At 44.8% G+C, this 10,367-nt stretch overlaps 1 long non-coding RNA gene across 1 annotated transcript; it reads right to left on the bottom strand.

Annotated features, from left to right (window-relative positions):
* Positions 1–1,459: 1,459 nt before the first annotated feature.
* Positions 1,460–6,692, bottom strand: LOC135813710 (uncharacterized). The gene is made up of 2 exons (XR_010553102.1): positions 6,457–6,692; positions 1,460–2,392 (listed from the first exon to the last, which is right to left on the bottom strand). It is a non-coding gene; the product is annotated as an uncharacterized LOC135813710 (long non-coding RNA).
* Between the last annotated feature and the right edge of the window lie 3,675 nt (positions 6,693–10,367).

Below are 10,367 nucleotides of genomic sequence, written 5' to 3' on the forward strand. Positions count from 1 at the left end.
CAAACAGCCTAAGAGTTCACGTGGTATGTAATAAGTACACTTTTGGAAAGTGCGTGCACAGCCGAATCATGTAATGTTAAAACAGCCTTTGTGCTCCTCCCTGAATGGCTGCACAAGTAGAAATCTCCGTCTTCCTTTGCTTCTGCTTGAGCTCGCATGGTGGTCGTAGAGTTGGAAATTGTCAAGTATGATAACAATCGTTGTTTGGTCTGGAGACAAGAATGCATTTGGATATTTGTCCCAGGACTGCATGGCTTCCCAAACTGCACGTTGAATGCCATAGATGATTATTGTTCGGTTCAGGAAAGGACTCGTGGGTCTGTCTGGCTAGTAGCTCTCGCTAGTCCATTTCCATAGCACTTGCTCTGGATTCACTCGCTGGAATATTCTCCAGTTTCGAACAAGAAGTTTAGAAAACCTACTGGTGATATTAGTATGTTATACTGGTTTCTCCGCACTGTACCGCAACTTTTGTTATCATACACATGCGGGTTACATAGTTTATCTACAATCCAGCATGATGTTCTTCCAAGAACGCCCCCGACCTAGGCCCTCGGAACGACGTTCTTGGGTGTGCAACATCACTTATAGTTCTAAATCTTAGAATTTAGCGCAGGATTTTAGTGATCACGGTTCCAAATGCATGTCATTGCACTCCACCTTTGGGATTAATTAAGAGCTGCATGCATGCCAAAGCTTGTCATAAAAGAAGAGCAGACTTAAATAGGCATCTTGTACGCATGATTTCTAAAATGTAACATCCCTGCCGAAGAGCGTTCTTCCATACTACAGTAGAGTCGAGCGTCCAAGAACGTTGTGTCGAAGAGGTTAGCCTGGGGTGTTCTTATTTTTCAGCCATCCGGCTGCGCTCTTATAACATGTTCTTAGAAACAATCATGTTAGGATCATATGTATCCCGAAAGCTGCCGGAAAACCAACACCGCCATTCTTAACTTTAGGCGGTGGCGTTCTTAGCATTTCAAGCTGGACATTCTTGGGCAACACGTTCTTCGGCGCCCGACTCTGCTGTAGTACTGTACATGAAATACAGCTCCTACAACTGTAGTGATATAGAATGCCGATTATCCGAATAATTGATCGTCCAAACTGCTCAGGCTGCATGGCAGTAGGCTGTCATCAACATGCATCCCATGATAATTTCGAGGAGCTGGAGTGTGTGCCAAAAAGAATGAGGAATGAAAGTATGCATGGGGAAATGAGTATGTTTTAGATGAGTGTTTTCCCTCGCCCTTATCCGAACATACATGCACTCAATCGCCATAACCCCTGGAGATGACTCCATGCAAAGAGGAATGCAGACCATCAGAGCTCATAATATACTTTAAAGCACACATGACACACACACAGCTTCAGAACCTGAGAGAGTATGATATGGGTATGTCACAAGTACTCCCAGGTCCCGAAGCTTTCGTCTCAAAAAAGGATCATAATCGACGACTTGTAATGAACTACAATTTGGCAGTATTATACCGTACTTGTTTACATTCAATTTAGGAATGAGTTTAAAGCATGAGAACTATCCACAGCAGACATTCTCACTGTTCGGAGTTGCCAAAAAAGTGGTGCATGTACAAATCAGGGATGGGTACAATACCACCATCTGAGGTGAGTCTATCAGGAAAGTGAGTGTCGTCCACTCTATAAAATGGGGTCCCTCAAGAAAGATGTGATTTTGCAGCCATGGACGTTTCCGGCCCAGGTGACCGTATATACAGTGATCTAAGTTATGCAAAGCTTGACATGAATGATTGGCTGGACACGTCGAAGAGAAGGAAGAGAGAAGCAGACCAACCTTACACCAGCTGAGTGTAGTGGCCCAAAACAACAAACTAATTCTGTGTGGCCTTAGAGGAGCTGGGCAAGAGGTGTACAGTGAATTAAACAATACAGTAAACGTGGGAGAAGAAGTGACAAGACTGAGTATGATACACTGTGCCAGCACTGCAACTGTTTGTGTAGTTACAGTTAGCCCACACAAGCACGTCACTCGATTGTAGATACACAGAGCGCATTCTACATCATACAAAACATGTTGAGCTAGGCAGCAGTGGCTGGCATTTACCGGCATGCACCAATGCCAATGCGCGGCTTGAGCAAATAGTACAAGCCTCGGAACACCCATACGCCATTTTAGAGACAGAACAAGGCGATGAGTAAGCACCAAAGGATTATATGAATAGCGGCCAGGCAATAATTCAGGCCACTGCTGCTAATCAAGGACTAGTTACTAGTACTAGTATGTTGTCAGTGTACCCTGAAACGATGCAATCACAGCGAACGTGATACGTGCACATCATGTTGCCTGGTTCTTGGTTAAAAGTTGTATCCTCAATGCTTGAGGTTTGTGGGGTCCCTCCAGCTTCTCAGAGTCCTGCACAAAAAAAGATAAAAGCAAGTGCAGGTAGAATAATAGTAAGCTCACATAAAACCTCTTCGTCTTGCTAACGAATTTCGTGATAAACGAGGCTACAGGAAAAAAAAGTTCAACCATAATGCAAAAAGGCAACTTTAGCTAATCATATTTTTGGCAGCAACACTATACCGTTTGTATAGGAGAGTTGGCTTGGTGCATTCATGCCAAATGCACTCCCTATAGTATTGTATTTATACTGTACTTCATCATTTTACTTGGGCATTCATTCCCAGTAGCCCTCATGTCTTCTAACAGAGTGCGCAAGGTACTGCATATTCGGCGCATATTTTATTTTCGGCTATTATCGGCCTGTGCATTTTTAATTCGAAAAGTGGTGGACATCACGCAACTGAATTGTAAATAAAAGGGGGTTCGTCAACTGACAACCGCATACTTTTTCGACGTCACTGACAAAAGAATTTTTCGTCCAGTGCATGCGCCAAGAGTGAATAGCAACCGAATAGAGCGGTTGTCATTTGACAACCCCCCCCCCCCCCTTTTATATACTAGAGGAAACACAAAAGGTAACAAGATTACGTAACCAAAGGTGAGAAGGCACTGAACGAACTGTCAACCTACGAATACAACCTCAGTGCAACAACGTGCTCTTTCTGCTTACACAAGCAGAAAGAGAAAGAGCACGTTGTTGCACTGAGGTTGTATTCGTAGGTTGACACTTTGTTCAGTGCCTTCTCCCCTTTTATTTACTGGGCATTCGTAGCCTAAAATTCCTTTTGCAAGGTTCAATGTGACAATGTATACAGGCATCAGCAGTACAGGCTGAAATTTCAATGTGGCCGAGATGTGTTTTGCCCTGGGGAGGCTGCAATTTAAAAGCGTCGAAAATTTGCATACCGTAATGTCGCGTGCATAAGCCGGATTTGTGCATAAGCCTGTCTCGTGTAGAAGCATGAAATCTGCAACAGCTTTTCGCGTACAAGCCTGTCGCATGCATAAGCCGGGCCAGTACACGAGACGCGCCACGTGTCGCGTGCGTAAGCCGGGCTACTACGCAAGACTGGTGAGCGCGCCTTTTACATATTCATGTTTGCATGGTACCGTACACTTGCACACGCGGAAAACGTGTGCAAAAAAAATCCCGTTGGAAAATGTTGGTTTTGACGTCCAAAAGTCAGCAGTTTGCGCATACAAGCCTGGTCATTGAGTGGTGCTTGTCATATAAGCCTGTCTCGTGTATAAGCCTGTCTTGTGTACAAGCCTGACTCCATCACCGGCTTATAGGCATATAAGCCCCGGCTAATGCACGCGACATTACGGTACTTTACAACACAGTACTGAGCATGCGGTGAGCTGATAACAAAATGAATTGGAGGTACTAATAATGCTAAGGGATTCGGGGGTGCATCAAAGGGGTCAGCACCAAGGAATGGGATAGATTTGTGCCCAGTTCGGGTATGTATATTGGGTATAGAACGGAAATTATTGGCTTAGCCTCGGGCGACTCCTACCAGTATTGCCACCAATGGCGCATGGCTGCTGATCTCTGTGATAGAAATGAGACGTGTATGTGAAACCAAAATATGGCTTTTCAAGATGTATGTGCATTTTGTGAAGATCTGATGTAAGTCATTAGGGATACCTTGTTGGGTCTTGCCAACATTCAATTATTATGATGCTCATATCTATGCAATAACATTAATGGAATTATCAGCAAGAATCAATAACCCCAAGAGTATGCAGCTTTGTACATGGAGTCTGCCACAACACGTTGACCAAAGTACATGAACCTAGACACGAGCTGGGGAATCAGCTGAGCTGCTGCATCATTTATGATCTGCTATAGTTTCCAGTCTCCACGGAGGTGTTTCTTGGAGACGTCGAATCTACAGTATTAGGTGTGAAACTGTAGTACTAAACCGCAGGAGATAGAATCTATTCAGCTCAGACAACATTTCACTACGTACGGAAGGACGTACGCCGATCAAAGCTTGCTACACTCCCGTTTAGTCAACTTAACGGCCCAAATAATGCTTGGGTCATGAACTCATCGCTGTTGGTCTTTCGAGGGTGCCTGACAATGGTTGTTAATGCACAGCACCAGCCGAGCCAAATGACAAGATCAGAGACATAGATCTTACTAGTTCAATTGCTGAAACGTGACTTGTGCAAACGTTATGTAGCAAAAGGGAACTGTACTACGGCACTACACGCCATTCACAATAATCAAAAATGCCCACATGACAAAACAGAATTTCATCAACGGAGCCCCGGGATGTTTTCTTCTGTACTTATGCATTATGGAGTCATAGCATAAGGGAGACGGCACGGTAGACTTTCAGCCTAAATCATAACGAGGGCCAGCTGGGCAGCTCAAAAGAGAGCTCTATGCACTATTGGCAGAGTGGTATACATGAATAGAGAGTGACCACCCAGTGCGTGAAGCTTTTCGTGTCACCCTAGAAAATTTCAAAAATTGATAATGTGGGTTCAACCCCGGGCTGCCAGTGACAGTTGCCCTTACTGCCTTAGGGGCAAGTGCGATACATACATGCTCGCATATAGTATCGCTTGACTGACCCATGCTTGGGGCCAGTGGGTCAAGTCTGCGATCACGAGTTGCATAAACCACAGATCATGTAGAATCTCCATGGATCCAATCTGTGTACTGTAAAAGCAGAAATTTTCGGTGGTGCAATATTTTCAGAATTCTCCAAAATCGGCGGTTCGGTGGAGGGAAATTTTCGGTAATACCCGCTTTCCAGGTAAGGGTGCTAGTGCTACTCAGTAGTACCGAAAAATGTCGGTGCTTTTTTTCGGTAAAAATTGTCGGCACCGAAGTTACCGAAAATAAAACACCACTGAAAATTTCTGCTTTTACAGTACATCATTTTGGGTATTATGATCTCGTGTTGTTTCCTTGGGTGCTACGACTCCCTCCCTGACATGCATTGATCCATGGCACGGTATGATTTGGGCAATTTCAGCCAATCAGTAGACGTTCAGGGGCATATTCAACGATACACCCCGCTCAGTTCACATGGGTCGCGCCAAGAGTGAATATTGGGAGGAGTCTTGGGAAAGTGCCCTGGGAGAAATGGATAGCACCATTGTATACATGCACTGCATTCCCCATAATTTCCTCGTGTTATGTCCTCGGGAAAATATTTAACGTATACCCTTCATATACTCATAGAATAATCCAAATGCATCTGCAGTCAACCACGGGTATAACAACCCACGGATAGTGACACTATCTTCAGACCTAGTAACAATATAGCCGTATATTATCATCCCCGTGAATGACGACAACTCCCAAAATTAATAGCAACACTTTTCTCATGCCCGATCAAGGGTCGTTCGTTACTGGCAAAGTTAGCTGGACATCATGTCATGTAGTCATTATTATTTCAGGCAGGGACAATGAAATACACCCCCGCCCCCATTCCTGCAGAGGGAACAGTGCTGTGTCCAGGTCCGCATGCAGCATGGAGGTGCTAGTAAGCCGCTGGCATATTTTCTCTTGTGGATCGATGTACAGTGCGTGACAATGCTTCCACAGTGGTGGTGGTGGTGGTGGCGGGAGCATACTGCACTGCAGGGCATTACAGCACTGGCATACTATTATTTTCTCTTGCAGACGTGCCGTGCACGACAATGATTCTATAGTGGTGGTCACGGTGGTGGTGTGGTGGTGTGGTGGTGGTGGTCACGGTGGTGGTCATGGTGGTGGTGGTGGTGGTGGTGGTGGTGGTGGTGGTGGTGGTGGTCATGGACGTGGTGGTGGTGGTCATGGTGGTGGTGGTGGTGGTTGTGGTGCTGCTGGTGGTGGTTGCGGTGGTGGGAGCATTCTGCACTGCAGGGCATTAAAGCAAGCTCGATTGTGCATGCATGGTGGCGGTGGGAAAGAGGAGCCAAGGAAAGTGTGTACATATTTTTGTTGAAAGCACGAGAATTCAAAGAAAGCTGGCTGCTTCCTCTATTCCCATGATCGGCCAGTGCCTGCAGCACGAACAGTACATTGTATTACATGTACGTGCATAGACAGACAAATAAACACTAACCTGAGCATGGGTACCGCTTGTATTCGTGGTCAGGAAAGTGAAAGTACGAACGAAGGAGAAGAAGATTGTGGACCATGGCGAACAACTGCATATCCAGAGGGCACACAGCTTGCCAGAATGGGTCGGCTACATCTTCGCTAATTTTCTATCCTAACAACATTCAGCTTCGAGGTCAAGGACGACGGCATTTTTGGAAGGAAATTTCGAATTTTGGAGAAGAAGCTTGCTTTCGGAAAAATGTTCCTTTCACGCAAGGCAGCATGCCAGGTCAGGCGTGTGAACCAGGTGAACTGTGTCGGCAAATCGACGTTGACGTTCCAGGCCGACAGTTTTTTGACCAAGCCGTGAATCGCCCTCGCTCTGACTCGCCCGGCTACGAAGGAGTAATTTTACAACTCTTCAGGCCAGCTACAGGTCTCTGATGCACAGCTGCAAGTGACGGATATCGGTCATTTGCAGCCACTACTTAGAGCCTCCTGGTCGTTGCAATCTGATACATAATATACCTCATTATAATTATGTGCAACTCCAGCCCGGGCTGGAGCGAGCGGGCCAGCCCGCCAAGGGTGTTTACATGTGCAAGGCCGGGCTGGTCGCCAGCCCGCAGTGAGTTTATATGCACTGAGCACACGCCAGCCCGTTGTGAGTATGCAGCAAACACACTACGACTGTAGTGTGCTGCCCCGGGCTGAAACGCAGGGCTGCAAGCCATACTCAGGTTATAAACCTAACAACTTTTTTTCTCACACATTGTATTCTTCTGCTGATTTATTTTCGTGCTGTGGCACATGTTTGGTGTGTTGTATCACCTCGTTTCTTTTCCCTGTTTTTCACATTTTTAGCTGTCCATATCAAAGTATTTTGCAAGTAGTTCCCCTTCCATTTTAATGTAAATCCTGCATGTCGACAAATACACAGTGCTCACTGCACGTCCTTCTTGTTGCTGTACAAAAAGCTTCATAGATTTTCAAGACAATATCGGGAATCCTCTTTATAACTTCCCTCAAAAGGTAAAAGTACCTATTTTGTAGTATGAACGCAGTGTCGACACCATAATAATACAACTCTGGCCCGGGCTGGTCTGTTTATTTGTGCTTTTTCTGGCCCGCCTAGCCGGGATCCCGGGTGCCTCGAGGCGGGATCCCGCCTCGCCAGGCCAGCCCGCTTGCCATGTAAACGCACCACAGGTTTTGTGTGGATTTGTGGACAACCCCGAGATCCCGTTGCAGGCGGGCTGGCCCGCCTGTCTACCAGCCCGGGCTGGAGCTGCACATATAATCACCCCCTAATACTACTATGCGTTGGCTGAGACTTAGTACGCGCGCCGCGGCTGGAGCCCTTTCGTGCCACGAAAGGACCTGCTTCCTAATACAGGTCTGCTCTCGATATAACAACTCTCACTTGTACATAAACCTCGTTAGTACATAAAAAATCAAATCCCGCGCCGAAACAGCATCACTCCCATACAAAATTTGTTCTACACAACATAATCCTACATAACATAAACCTCGACATAACACACGTTACGGCGGTCCCCGACGTGCGCACTCTCGATACAACATAAATTCACGTGCATGGTATGATCAAGCGGTAGCTGTAGCTACCGTACTTTGTAGGCAGTTAAGGCCAGTTTAGTCCTACATAACGTAAACTTCGGCATAACGTACCCTACGGCGCAGTCCCCGACGTGTACACTAGGCCTAGCCCAAATTTGCCGGCAATTCTTCCAGCAAAATATCGAAATTTCCCACGAAAAGAAATTGCCAGCAAATTCCGAGCAAAATATCGAATTTACAGAGGATCCGGGTGTGTTTTGGCAATTCTATTCTACTTTCTTTGGTTTCATTGGGCCAACGTCGTGCTGAAATAGCTCGTGCAGGTTGTCAGGGGTACATAAATTTGAAATCATGCTACAAAATCCCGGTTAAATCCGTAATACTGACACCATTTTCAGTTTTGCTTTCCTCATCAGAGTCACCATCCACTTTTACCAAAGTAGACGGTTCATTTGAAGCTATTTTTGCCACAAAGCAGGAGCAAAATGGAGCAAAATATCGGAAACGAAAGGCAATGCCAAGCAAAATATGGAAAGTGCTTGGGCAAAATTTGCTAGCAAAATATCGAAGCGCCCCGAGCAAATTTGGGCTAGGCCTAGTGTACACTCTTGATACAACGTAGATTCACGTGCACGGTACAATCAAGCTGTAGCCGTAGCTAGCCAGTTTAGTCCTATGTGCATATATTCTGCAGCATTGATGGTATCTGATGGTACAGTGTGTATACGTTTGCATGGTTGAACCCGCCTTGTAATAACCTTCATTTTGAGGTGCATCTTGTATTTTACACACGGTTTTCTACATAACATATCTCTCGATATAACATAATGTTTGCGTGGTCCCAGAGATTACGTTATATGGAGAGTAGACCTGTATAGAGACTGGGCGCCATGCCCGCGCCCTGTCTGCCGTAATCCTTGCATTAAGAAGGGGGGGGGGGACTTTCTGACTGTATATAGTATCTAGTTACAGTGGTGGAGAGTTACTCTTAACTCGTTTCCATAATTATGTCCTTTTCCTTTCTACTTTTATTATTGGCTCAATACCCGAGTTTCAATCAAGTAATCGTTATCTTATAGATTACTCAATCGACGAGGAGACAATAGTCGTAAAATGGCAATAAATAAGATAAATTGTGCACTCATAACAACAGCAAAATGAAGAAAGTCAAGTTCCATAACGTTTTCTTGTGACTGTCATCAGTGGAACGCGTCACATAAAAATGTAATACTGTAATTTCACAAATTTTCGGCGTACTTTTATTTTCGGTACTTTCGGTGCGTCTGTTTCGCACCTAAAATTTCAATACACCGAACAAACACTAACATACATAATCCAATAGGGAACTGCTAGACTGTACCGAAAATTGCTGTTCACCTAGCCTAGCCTATTGCCCTCATACCGAAAATATTCAGCACCGAAAATTTCTGAAATTAGAGTAACTAAAACACACACTTATATACATGTAGCGTTCCACTGATGACAGTCACAAGAAAACGTTATGGAACTTGACTTTCTTCATTTTTGCTGTTGTTATGAGTGCACAATTTATCTTATTTATTGCCATTTTATAGATTACTCGTTAGGGATTTTGAGTGCAAAAAGTACTGAAAACCCTCGTTTTGTGATGTTTGAATCAGTTTCCACTGTCAGTATGCAATTGCCAGGGGCATGGTGCATATTCTGATGTTAAATTGGCTTCAAAACTGCCACGTTTCGGAGCTACCCTATCACTAATGCAGATTTTTGGTATTACGAAGGCCTAGCTTTTGGAAACAGAGTATTTTTCACAAAATTCTGCCACTACTTGCTTACGATTATAATCGATTAATCGATCGTTAAGCTAAAGACAAATCGATAGGTGAAAATTCACGATCGTTTCAGCCCTAGTTAAAATAGCTCCTAAAGGTTCAAATTTTGGGGTTATGGCAAAGGAATCGTGATAAATAGGATATTGACCTCGACTTTGGTCTATATGGGAAATATAGGCCTCGTAAAAGACCTCGGCGGACCTCGGTCTTTTACTCGGCCTATATTTCCCATATAGACCAAAGCCGAGGTCAATATCCTATACATGTACATATCGTGTGGCCGAGTGCAATGAAGTTTGTACGGCGTGAGAACCTTAGGGTGCGTTCTTAAATCCTCTCGGAAAAGTTGGAGACTCTCCGAAAAGTTCGAGAGCTGTTCTTATATCCTCTCCGAATTTTAGGAGGCTCTCCAGAGCTCTCCAAGCTTCGGGGGTGGTTGAAACTTGGAGATTCCCGCGGTTTGGGCTCAGCGCATGCGAACTAGGCTAAAAGCCACGTGTTATTATTATTATTATTATTATTATTATTATTAATTCAACATCTC

This window comes from Sycon ciliatum, chromosome 4, assembly GCF_964019385.1.
Source record: "Sycon ciliatum chromosome 4, ocSycCili1.1, whole genome shotgun sequence".
Classification (NCBI taxonomy): domain Eukaryota; kingdom Metazoa; phylum Porifera; class Calcarea; order Leucosolenida; family Sycettidae; genus Sycon; species Sycon ciliatum.